Here is a 13,184-nt window from a genome sequence, read left to right as displayed (position 1 = left end):
TACCTCCCCTGTGTCGTTTGCCGTAAAGTATTCTTAAATTTCGCATGCCATTTCTGTGCGTAAGATCTGATCCTTCCACAATGATTCATTACAACGCCACTTTGAGTTTTTTTGTTGTAGGGCTCTTAGTCTGATATCAGCCATGACCAGATCGTGATCTGACCATGAAATTGGGACAATCTCAGAGGTATTTGTGACTTTGCTTATATCTTTTGAGAGATACAGATAGTCTATCCTGGTGAATGTCGAGTGTGGGGCCGAATAAAATGTGAACCCCTTTTCATTGGGGTGGGAATTCCACCACACGTCCTGCAAACCATACACAAGCATCATTCCAATCACATCCATATGGCCCCCATCAGGCGGTGAGCCTGCTTCTGGAATGCCAGCCCGTCTGTCTAGAGTAGGATATGCCCACAAATTAAAGTCTCCCCCTAGTATGACATGTCCTGCCGCCTCCAGCATTATCTTCGGGACTGTGCGTTTCAAGATGCCGGATTGACCGGTGTTGGGAGAATAGAGTGTAGCTAGAATAAGGGTGATATTGTGTATCCTGCCCACTACTACTATAGCCCTCCCTTATACATCTGCCCATATCTTAATGGCCTTGAGATTGAGTCCTTTTCTTACAAGTATGCCAACACCTGCCTTCCGCAAGGGGCCAGAGCTCCAGAATTCAGTACCCACCCTGGAGTACAGAACTTTACATTCTTCCTCTGGTATTTACTTGGTCTCCTGGAGGAAGAGTACATCTAGGTGTGTTCTCTTAAATTCCCTGCGTACTAGGGATCTTTTGTTGGGTGAGTTCAGACCTTTCACATTGAGTGTGTCAACCCTGAGCAATCCTGTTCTAGTAGCTGAGCATTGTGCCGCCATTTCCAAATTCCGGACCATTCTGTTTGTGCGGTGGCCATATAGAACGTTTGCTTAATGGATTCTTAGTTACCTTAAAAATGTTTTGGAACATCCATAACTTTCCCCGCTTCTTTACCCCAAACTACTTCCTCCAGCCCCTTCCCCCCTGTGGCGTCTGACCCAGCTGAGTTATTTTCACCTGGCCAGTCTCAGACCACCAGTGAGGATCGTGCAACCTATGGTCCCATCTTCAAAAACCACAACAAACCATGAGCCCCCTTGTCCCGCCCCTCCCCCCCGACAACAAAACAAATCAAACCTCTACATTTTGTCAAAATTAAGCTCCCTGCACCCGAATGTCTAACCATGTGCGTCCCGGCTGGGTCTGGCCTCAGCACCTCCCCTGTTACCTCCAAGGTGTCATCCGCGGAATCGAGTTTCATCTGAGAGGAACATTCAACGTTGCTTTTTAAGCTGTGTCTGCCACCTGTAAGTCTATGGCATCTCCAGAGGGTATCCCTACTCAGAACATGGGTTTCCCTCGGAGCTTGCATGACTACTGATCAGCGCTATTCGGCGTCCATTTCCGGCATAGTTCCGCTGTTACGCTCACCTGGTATACACGGGGACACCACCCAGCTCTGGTTGGATGATTTGCACTCTCGAACCCTCTCCCGGTCCCTTGGTAATGCCTCTGGTTTAAGATGTGTCTGCAATATTGGAGAGCTGTATCCAATACCAGATTGTCTTTCTGTTTTCCCACCTCCCTTGGCCTCAACACCTTCCTCCCACGTGGGCCTTCTCCTCACCTTAATATTGTAAAAGGTGCATTCTCCGTCCTGCTCATTGTGGCAGGGGCGCGTAGATGTGGGGGCGAGCAGCGACCAAGTTACTTTACTGGTGCAAGCCCCCCCTGGCCTGCTGCGACTCCGTAGGTTTGCTGATTTACAGTCTTTATATGCAGTTCTTATGTTCCAGTTAGTTTGAATAATAATGTCTTGCTTCTTTCCTTTTAGGTATGGAAAGGTATTTTGGTGTTGTCATGCAGTTTGAAGATGAGCCTGGCCCGGTAGGCGAAAGCGCGGTGTGTGCGATGCTGTCTGGTGAGTAATGCGCGATGCGCGGTGCTGTTTCCCCTTTTATATTGCTAACCTGTGTCTTTTCTCTCCTTGAAGGTTGCGATGTTCCTTGCCGAGCGCCGTAATGTTCCAGCAATGATACTGACCAGGAGATGACTACCCAGGTAAAAATTGTGTGGCTCTCTTCATTCGGGAGGAAACGCTTAGTAATGCTGTCTTTCTTTCTCCTCTTTCTAGGTTATGGTATTCCAGGATGCATGATGTGCCGGATGATGGAGTTTGTACCTTCAGGTGAGTGGAACTGAAGTCAGTGATGGATTGAAGACAGGATACTGTTCCAGGTAAGTTTCGTAGTGTTCTTTCTCTCTCTGCAGGTCCTTGGTTTCAGGTAAACTGGCATCAAAGAACTGGACACGGTGAGCGTTATGCTGCCCACAGCAGAACAATGCAAAGCATGTTCTGCTGTTTGGGTGTGGTTTAAAAAGTCTCAGGTAAAGTAGTCCAGGTAAAAATGTCCCAGGCCTGCCACACCCAAAGTAGTCCAGGTAAAGTAGTCCCAGGCCTGCCACACTCAAAAGACTAGGCCGCATAGCTCAGTTCCTTGTAACTGAGCTATGTGTGTGCCTCCATGTTGGCTGAAACCCCCAACTTAAAAAGTCCCAAGTAAATAGTCCCATTCTAATGTTGGTCTTCATGATGGTCATGAGCCTGGCGCCAAAGGCTCCAGGACTGACTCCAAGAGAGTCTTGGATGAGGTTTTAAGGCCTTTGACCTGGCCCTAACTGGTAGGCTGACTTGCCAGTGAGGGCCAGGGGGCAAGGGTCATGACATCCGCCCCCGGTGAGGCATTCATCCTCCTATATTTCCTAGATCCAGGTATTTTCTTTCATCTCGGTCCTTGGATACGACATTGTTGGTCTTCTCTATGTCCCTCTTCCAAAGCTTGTTCTCCGGTCTGATTAGGCATCAAGTCTGCTGTGCAGGCCCTTATGCCCTTTTCTATTTTCAATCGGACAGTGTTTCCCTCCCATTCGAACGTGAAGGAGAATGGGTACCCCCAACACTATCGGATGCCCTTTTCTTTAAGCCATTTGGTTAGGGGCATGCATATTCTCTGCATGGCCCTTGTGAGTGAGGATAAGTCTTGAAAAATCGTCACCCTCGCTGTATCAAGAAGGAGTTGAGGAGTGCTCTTGGCCTTGTCTAGGATTCTTGCTCTGTCAGCGTAATAATGGAAGCTCACCAGAACTGTCTTTGGTCCACCTGGTGCTCCTCCTGTCCTGTGTAGACAGTCAACCTTTGAATCGTTTGAAGGATCTTTTTCAAATCTTGTTTGGTTTCTCCATCTCAGTTCGGTATGCCGAACATCCGCAGGTTATTGCGTCTTTCACGGTTTTCCAAATCGTCCATCTTCAGGCGTAATTCCGTAATTCCTCTTCTCTAGCTTCTATGCTCAAGCCCAGGGACCGTATCTCTCCAGGACTGAAATCTCTACACTGGCTCCCAGTGGCTGCGAGGATTAAGTTCAAAACCCTCTGCATTGTCCACAAGGCCATCTGGGGCCTGGGGCCCAAATACCTTCAACTCTCTCTTCCTAAATATCTTCCTTCCCTTCCCGAGCCCTACGCTCATCCGTCTCCAACTTCTCGAAGCAACGAGCTGGGGGTAGATCTCTCTCCGCGGCAGGTGCCTCCCTCTGGAACAGCCTTCCTGCCTCCCTGAAACTTGAGGAGAACCATCTCCAGTTCCGGAAGCACCTCAAAACCTTCCTCTTCACTTCTGCTTTCTCTCTCCCTCTCCTCTGCTAAATTCTTCACAAAAACTGCACTGATTCTGCAACTGGGCCACTCTCACCGACCTCGGTCCTGGGCCCAGTCACTCTTCACTTGCACTGCCTCCCTGGCAACCCCTGCACTGCGGGACTGTCTCTGTATCACTACAGCCCCCCCCAGCACTTGTCTGCACTTACCTTGCACTTGCCACCAGCTGGCCCTATTTATTTATTATTTTATTTCTATTCTACTTATTTGTACTGCACTCCCCCTCCCCTCCCCCTTCCCCTTGCACTTTTTCCCTTCCCCCTACCCCTGCACTTGCGCGGTCTGAATGACACCTGGCCTAGTAGGATCGTTGTCTGTCTTCCCCTTGTTCCCCCCTCCCTGCCTCGTCGCGCCTTGAAACACTTGTGTATAGGCGCGTTACAAATGCCATATCATATCATATCCATATCATATGTCTACAACCCTTTGGTCCATCTGGGGTTCCAATGTGTTAGTTTGATTGTGCTCTACCCCATTGAGCCATTCTTCGAGTTTGGCAATTCTATGCGGTATCTTGTTGATTTTCCCCCAATGTCTGCCCTCATGCTTTTCATCTCACTGAGAAGTGCTGCCACATCACCTTTGGTTGTGGCTGCTTCCGTTCCTGATGCCGCCATCTTTGACTTTGAAAAAAGGGGATTTCATGATGGTGCAGGGTGTAACAATACTCAGTCAACTTTTGGTAAGTGTCCATGTGCCGTTCATTTTGGATTCAGTGGGCGACGAGGTGCCTGTACCTTATCTGACAGTTTCACGTTAGCCTGGGCGTTCAGGTGCACTTTGGATTCCCACCGTATATTGTTGTCTCAAGGTTCTGGCTACTCCCTTTTCCGGGGGTTGAGTCTGGACACTTCCCTCTTCAGGAGTGGGGATCTGAGGTGCGCACACACCTCACTTTGTGAGGGCCCAACCATTCACAACACTTAATTGGAAGCTGTGTTGGGAGAATCAGCGGAGGTCTGGTCAAAGGCGAATTAGTTGTGGGATGGGGGAGGGGTGAACCCAGTCCTTGAAGATGCACACAAGTTTGTCGCTGTTTCCAGATGGGCAGTACACAATTATGGTCTTGCCAGGAGTCAGCGCCCTTCACCAGCCGCCGTTCCACAGAGGTATATCCTGTCTTTGGCATCAGAGGAGGGCACTGCCCTGACCTCGGGGCCCCAACCCTCTGGGTAGGTCTTGTAATGGTTTCCGCTTGACACCACACTTGACACCTACTGGAATTGTGTCGTTAGGAAGATCCCAGGGGGCATATGAGTGACGTCCACTTGTCTTTTTCTTGTTGGGTCTTATCTCCTGTCTCCTAGGTAGTCTAACTTCCTTAAGCGCTGGACTCCGAAGCCCTGTCTTCAGGAGACTGAGACAGTCTTACTTGCACATTTGTTCCAAATGTGTTTATGGGGATGGGCATCTTCACTGAGCTTTGAGGTGTGGGTTTCAGTTCGCCATATGCTTCCCTCTGCTTCTTCTAGACCATACCCTGTGGGGGTCACTACATCCTCTTGGTTGTTTTAGAATGTGAGGAGTAATGTAGAGGATCCGTATCTGCGTAGTCCCATACGTGCTGAGGTCTGGGTGTCGAGGAGGCTTCAGGGTGATTCCAGGAGTGCCTCCTTTTGTATGACCTTCATCCGTTGATGTTCTTATTTTCCGTTCAGTGCCTCAGGTTAATCTCTGAGTTGCGTGGTGTTCTTACAGTGATACGCGCCTGCCGTGCACATTTCTTTGTTCCAGGGCACCCTTTGCACTTGTAGTTTGTTGTGGGGTGAGTATTGCTGGATTGACCCCAGGCCCGCACAAGGCTAATATGATCTGTGAATGCCCCTTGTTGCTGTTATAACTCAACTGGTGAAATGAGGCTGAGTGGGATCAGACCCTTAGTTCTTTCCTCCGTATGGGGTGTCCGGGTTAATGCAGGCCCAGTTCGCTAGATGCTCAGGAAGCTGTGAGGACCACGGGCTGTTCATTTACTGTGTGCGGACCGTCACTTACAAGTGTCCCAAGCAAACTTCACGGGCTGCACGTCCTGCACAGTGATACAGCACACCGATCTTGGTGTCTCCTCCAGGTCTCACTCTCTGCGTTTGAGTAGGGCTATGCACGACCGCGGCCTGCCAGAGCTCGTCCTGGCAGTCAGTAGCTTCAACAGTGGGGCATGAAGGGCGAGAGCTCCAGGTGCGCGTACTTTTATTGTGGTAAGCCGGCTCCCGGTTCTTCTATGGCGGGTAGCTCTCTACTATGTTATGTCCAGGGTGGCGCAGACAAGGGAGGAGGATCTGGTGCGGGCCGGTCAGGGCTAACGGGGCATACTGGATCCACGTCGGCACACCACTGGGATTTCATTCACTGGGTGCACTGGAGTCGCCGCAGGTCCCTCCTCATAGAGTCGCTGGAGTGTTGTGCATTGTAGTCAATGTCCGTCTGGGGGGCGAGTGGTTCCAGCCTGGGGTCCCTCCGACGGCCTGAGTGCTTTTTTGAATCAGTGGCGTTCACAGTAGGCCGCTGTTAAAACTGCGTATGCTGCATTGCTTTCACTTTCACGGCGAGCCGCCTCTGAGAGGTCCCAGTTCTATCACTCGTATCGCAGCGAGTTCTCCACCGTTTTCACCCGGGTTTCTTTCCTCAGGGGGGGCATATTCATGCTTAAATAGCGTGTGGATTTTCAATGGGGGGTCCAAAGGTGGGGGCTCAAGCCACTTTCAGAACCCGTAGTGGCAGAGCTCACACAGAGGCTGATGTCATTCGTGGCCCCCCTAGTGGCCAGCTGCATGCTCTCTTTTGACGGGCCCTTACCTCCTGAATCTTTCCACTACACAGTGCCCCTTTGCTGGGTTCTGGGGAGCTATGTGATTTGTGAAGCAGAAAGCCTGTTGTCTTGAAAGGGAGGAAAGGGGGTGTTAGGGAGAATTTTCAGTTTCTGTGCTAATTCCCTTTGATCTTAGAGACCCCCAGCTCTTTTGATAGAATCTGGGATCTTTTTGATTTTTAACTTCCTAGCTGAGTGGTTCTTTTTGTCACACACTCATGTGTTTTTCTCTGACTTGGATTTGTAACTGTTTAATGGAGTCTGGTAAACTGGATAGGCATCTGCTTTTTTCATAGTGACACACAGCAGCCTCTGGGCAGTGCAACTGCGAAATTCCTAGGACTTCTCTTAATGTTTAAATACATTTTCTTGTGTGAACTACCATTCCCAAGAATAGTGAGATCTCTTCTATCTCACTTACCTTTCCCTTTATGGGTCCAGCACACACCATACTATGTGTAGTGCTGGGGGATAACATATTAACTCCTTATACCATTTCTCATGTAACATTTTGTTACACTATCTAACTTGAATGGCTGGTGACAGTGGTTACTTTTTGCTATCTCTTGTGCAGGGTACTAGCAGACTGATTTCCCAGCTGCAGTACAGCACCCATGGGTGATCATTTTTCCAAAATGGCCCCTGTCTTCTCTTTTCACCATTTCTTGTTTTTTATTTCCTACTGACATTTTACTCTGTTGTTTAAACTAGGTTTAGGTCCTTTGTGTGTTTTGTCTTTGGCAGGCTTAAGCTCTGAAGCCCGCTCAGGCTCCAGTGTGTCTGGGAAGGCAGCACGTGAGGGAAGAGCCCACAATTTCAATGATCTTTGTTTGTAGGCATGCCTGGCTGAAACCAGTTCCAACTGGTGGGTAGCTGTCCTAGAGGACACCCTCCTGTGTGATTGACAGCTATAGGGCTGTGCTGTGAATGAATGGTATTTCACATTAAAAGGTGAGGATTTTGGGACTACAGGCAGAGTTAACTACTGGCATATCATATCCAATGAAGAGGACAAGCAGAGATGCCAGCAGCACCTTCCAGGACTGCAGAAGCACCAGAGAAGCCTTGCAGCTGTTCTGACTCTGTTTTCGTTTCAACAGCGAAGATCCATGTAGGACAACTTCCTCCCTTTGGCTGATGGGACCAACTAGCCTCAATACCTGCTTCCTTTTGGCTCATCCCCGACTTACTGCCCCTTTCCTAGGATGCAGAATCTCAATGCCCAGGGAACCCTGACCATTAACAAGTGCATTATCTCCCAGAAAATGAATCTGGTCAAAACTTTGTGGGCACCTTCAAGGACCTCCAGAAACAGGAATTCTTCATCCAAAGTCCCCTCACCAGAGTCCAGGATAGAGGGACCGAGGAAACTCCAACCAGAGCTATTTATTCTCTTTGGTGCTGAGGAAATGGTGCCAAAACCACAAAGAGCCGCTGAATAATGTGGAATTCAATGCTGCCAAGTCCTTCTACACAGTGCTGCTGAAGAATTCTGCCAAACGTTTTTCCTTTCAACACCATGACCAAGACCAGGAACAAGGGTTTGCATTAGGAAGGAATCCAACTGGAACCTCTTCTTCAATTGTATGGTACTGTGGGGCTTGGGGTATAACTACCTTTTGCCATCTGTAGTACTCCCTGGCTTGGGAAGTACTATGTTAACCCCCCTAGAGTTGACCTCAACTCACCTATTCAGGCCTTCCAGCTTGTGCTCCATCAAGTGGGCTCCCCTTGAGCTGCTGTGATTTTCCAAAGAACTCCTGACGGTTTGATAACATTTTTCTAAGAAAAGATGCATCAGAACTGGAACTGTCCCATTGACTTTGGCTGTCCTGGTTTCATAAAGGCTCCTCTTCTGAACCCCATTGGCTTTGGCAGTGCTTGTTCCGTTACCGGATTTAATTGTTGACAATATTATTGCTGGGATAAAATACTCCCTACATCCCTCTGGAAGAAACTATCTATTGAATCAGTTGAGTTGCATGTGGGTTCCACTTTGACTCTAACCATTTTCCCTCCTAATCCCAATTTTGTACTGATGAACAAAAACAAGTGCTAATACTGACCTTGATTGATGTCACTCTGTGTGCTGGAACGTGTTTAGCATAGAAAGGAATTACTCACCTGCATTATTGGGTCTTGTTAAAATGAATTATATTTTCCATTGAATGCTACTAGTAATTGCTATTCTTTTAAATAATGCTAAATGTCACGTGTGTATATATAAAAAAAACTATTTAATATAAATGGAAGTGTTTAAGTGTTTACTTGGTGCCTTGTGTTTACTGATTTAATTGTGCTACTCTATCACTCACATTACCCGCCCTAATATAAACCTAGCTGCTTAGCCACTCTGCTTGGGGATAGGGTGGGTGGGGGTAGAGAGGGTGTGGGTAAGGTGTGTGGGGTATAAAGAGTGAGGATAGGGTGGATGGGTGGGGTAGAGAGTGTGGCATATGTTGGGTGGGGGTAGAGAGAGAGTGAGGGTAGGGTGGGTGGGTGTTTGAATGGGGGTATGGTGGGTTGGTGGGTGTATAGTGGGTGGGGTTAGAGAGAGGGGGTAGGCTGGGTGGAGGTAGAAAGAGTGGGGTTATGCTGGGTGGTGGTAGAGAGAGTGGGTAGGGATAGATAGTAGGGATAGAGTGGGGTAGGATTGGTTGGGGTTGGTGGGTGTGGATAGCAAGAGTAGGGTTAGGGTGGGTGGTTGTTGGAGAGAGTGTGGTAGAGTGGGTGGATGGAGTAGAGAGGGTGTGGGCAGGGCATAGGGGAGTTGGGGTAGAGATTGTGGGGGTAGGGTGAGTGGTCGTGGGGTTGAGAGAGTAGGGGTAGAGTGAGTAGGTTGTGGGGTTGACACAGTGGCAGTAGGGTGTGTAGGGTGTGGAGTTAAGAGAGTGGGGGTAGGTTGGGTGGGGTTGGATAGATGTGGGTAGGGTGGGGGTAGAGATAGTGGTGGGTGGGGTGGCCGGGTGGGTGGAGTGCAGAAATTGGGGGGTATGCTGTCTGTAGACAGTGGCAGAGGTACCAGGCGACCACTGCTGAGGGGAGGAAATAGGGGTTGGGGGGTCAGCTGGCGAACTATCGACCAGCCCTTGAAAGCTCGAGATTTGGTTTGCAACAGCTAAAAGTGATCATGAGATCTTAATGATTGAATGGTCAATGGATAATCAAATAAATTATCAAATACTAATTTCAGATTTCATGCTCAATAACAGGTCGACTAGTTTAAGAATTCCACGACACGCTCTAGAAAAGCTTCCAGAACTCTTTGACGCGAATGAACTTGAGGACAAAAAGAAACTGAACTACACCTGGCTCTTGCAATCATACAAAGATATGACTATGCCATCTCAAGTCTCTGGCAAAGTACATCGACACGCCTACAACGAGGACATAAGGAGGAAAAAAATTGAGTTATGAAGATCTATTAAGCAACTAAAGGAAAAATCACCATATGATCTAGTATCGATCAAACAACTTAAACAAAGATACCAAAATTGGAGAAAAAGCAACAGAGCAACACAAGATCAGAATGATGCAGAAACAATGTTATATGCCTTAAACAGCAAGAACACTTGAAACCTTTGGAACTTGAGGAACCCAACTGTAACACTTCAGGAGATGCTAACTGATGTTTCGGAGGAAGTTTGGACTAAACATATAACTGATTTATATCAGACTACTGAAAACTCATGTCTGACAATAAAGGAACCTCCTATAACAACCTGGACCTTCGAATGGGAATCACAAGATATTGAAAACGCCATAATAAAGCTCAATCCATCAAGAGCGCCTGGACCAGATGGTCTCACCAACCAGATAATTAAGAAAGATCCGGAAATCTGGAAAAAATTGTGAGGAACTGTTCAAACTAATCTCCAAAACCAATAAGATCCCACGTTCTTGGCAATTAGCAGTCTTGATACCGGTATTCAAACAGGGTGATCCAAAGAACCCCTATAACTACAGACCGATTGCCCTGTTAGACCCATTAGGAAAAATCTTTGCAACACTATTGCTAGAACAATTGTAATCATGGGCAAAAGAAGCGAACATCAATGCGAAGAGACAAACTGGGTTTGTAAAATACATAGGCACCAATATCAACCTTCTTTTGCTAAATCATGTAAAGCAAGAAGCATTCAGAACTAAAACAACCCTATTGGCTTGTTTCGTCGATCTACACAGGCCTTCAATCTTGTGAATAGAAAACTACTACGGGAAAAGCTATGCACTTGGGGTTGCCACTCAAACATAGTAGAACCTATCAAACAACTTTACTCTAATACATCCATAAGAGTAAGGATGTCCAAGTCAGGTATGATGGCAGATTCTATATCCACCTGGAATGGTCTAAAGCAGGGCTGCCCTTTGGCAGTGACACTTTTTAACCTTTTCACATCAGACTTCGAAAAAAGAATACAAGTTCCAGAGACATATCCCCCAAGATTTGATGTGGTACCGTTATCCTGTATAACCGATGCAGATGATATTGTCTTATTATCACAAAACAGGAGAGGACTACAAACGGCCTTGACAATCCTCGAAAACTTACATGGAATTGAATAAATTGAAAATCAACCTACTTAAATCCAAAATAATGAATTTGACATCCAAAAAATTGAACAAGGAAAGCAACAAAGCACTATTTCTGTATAAAGAAAAACTCATGCAAGTGAAGTCTGTGAAATATCTGGGAATCTGGATGAATCGGACTTCGACAGAAAGTGAATGGATGATACATCTAAGAAACTCAGGCCCTTTCCCTTGCAAGACAAGGTAGAATTCTGCATTGGAAATATGGGACATTTTTGTTGAAACCTATTGTCACCTTCTATCGGAAAAATGTAACAGCTATATTGAGACAATGTTGAATTAAAATCTGGATATCTGGTATAAATTGGAAGGGATCGTCTGGAGAAAAGTTCTGTCCCTCCAAACTCGCTACATATAGCAAGTATAAGATTTGAGTTAGCACTGCAATCAATGCAATCCATCATAACATGGAAAAAATTAGATCTTTTCAGGAAAATAACTGCAGAGCAAAAAATCCCACCACTATGGATATTCAACACTGAATTTTGTAATTCCAATGCAACTGTATTTGAAATTTGGAAACGGCACATAGAAACAATTCAACTTGCAGCCGATATCTCGAAGGACATGCTCCTAAAAAGACTTCAAAAGCCAAGAAGAAATTAATCAGCAACGATTGGATTGAAACAATTAAACAAAAATCTAAATATCAGGCAACTTTAAATTGTATCTCTGACAACAGATTGGTGAATATTTTACCAAAGTATTTGCATCTGTTTCCAGATAGACATAGGAGATACCTATCTAAGACTTTGTTTGAATATCCTCCCGACGAGAGACCTAAGAGGAAATTAATACCAATCAATTGGAACTTTTGTCGCTTTCGTAAAGTGAAGACCATTGTGGAAACACTGGAACACATTTTTATGCATTGCCCAGCTTTAACGGAAAAAAAGATCTATTTATAGAACTTTCTACATGGAAACGATACGTCAATTCAATTATCGCCTGAGGAAAGATGGGGAACATTTCTGTCGGGTGATAACAAAAAAGACATATGCACGCTGGTGAAATTTTGGGAAGGAATTGCTGACTTGTAGTAATCATTTTATTTTCCTTCTAGGCTAAGATGAAAGGTTTTGGAAACAAAACCAAAACATAAAAAAAAAAAAAGGTTTGCAACTTAGGTGTTCACACTTGAGAGAATCCATCTGGGGATTAAAGGCCTCTGATTCTGACTTAATTTGTCTCTCATTGAACCATCCCTTCCCTATCACTTCTGGATCAAGTACACAGCGCTCCCCCCAACACCCTACTGCTCTGTGTGCAGGGACCTCTGAGGCAACTCCTACTGCAGTAGTAGGGAATGTGCGCTGTAAAGCTGCCGTGCACCTGCTTCAAGCTCAGGTAGTGCTACACTAGGGTATAGTGATGTAGCTTCAGTCTGTGTGCGTGGAGCTGCTGCGCGTGTGGACTGCGTGACGAGGGCTGCGCATGAGATGTGTTCCACGGGAGGCAGTTGGGACAGTTGAGAACTGCCGGGTGGGATGTGCCAGTGTCTCTCACATATCATCTGTGTATGCCTATGGTGACCAGCGTTATTACTAAGGAATAAATTCATGTAACTGCCTTACCTGTCTGGAGGCATACTTACCTGACGAGGCTATTACATAGGGCCCACTCTACAAATCAAAAAAGGCAGGATGGAGGGAGAGAGGAAGTAAAGAGGAGGGGTCATTCAGAGCTACAGGCAGCATCAGCGCCTCCCTGGTGCCTCTTCGGGGCTTTCAATATTCAATGCTCTTAGAGGTACCCTCAGTACTGCTGCTCCTTGACGTATTTTCTATGCTGTGAGCCAATTGGTACCCAGGCACAGTCCTATCAGGACCCAGAGCTAAATTGCCCACTGTGTGCTGTCACTCTTTTCCCTGTGGTGGCTGGTCCCCGGCAGCTATACTCACTCTCTGGCTCTGCACCAGGGTAGCCAGTTAGAGCTGGAGCAGGAGACATGCTGGTCCCCCACGATGCTGTGTAGAGGGGAAGAGGGCCACTCTGTGTGGGGATTTCTGCCCTCCCCGGCCTTTGTATGTC

The sequence above is a fragment of the Ambystoma mexicanum genome, chromosome 5q (assembly GCF_040938575.1).
Source record: "Ambystoma mexicanum isolate Mex_15411 chromosome 5q, UKY_AmexF1_1, whole genome shotgun sequence".
In the NCBI taxonomy this organism is placed as follows: Eukaryota; Metazoa; Chordata; class Amphibia; order Caudata; family Ambystomatidae; genus Ambystoma; species Ambystoma mexicanum.
Note: the sequence above shows the minus strand (reverse complement) of the source record.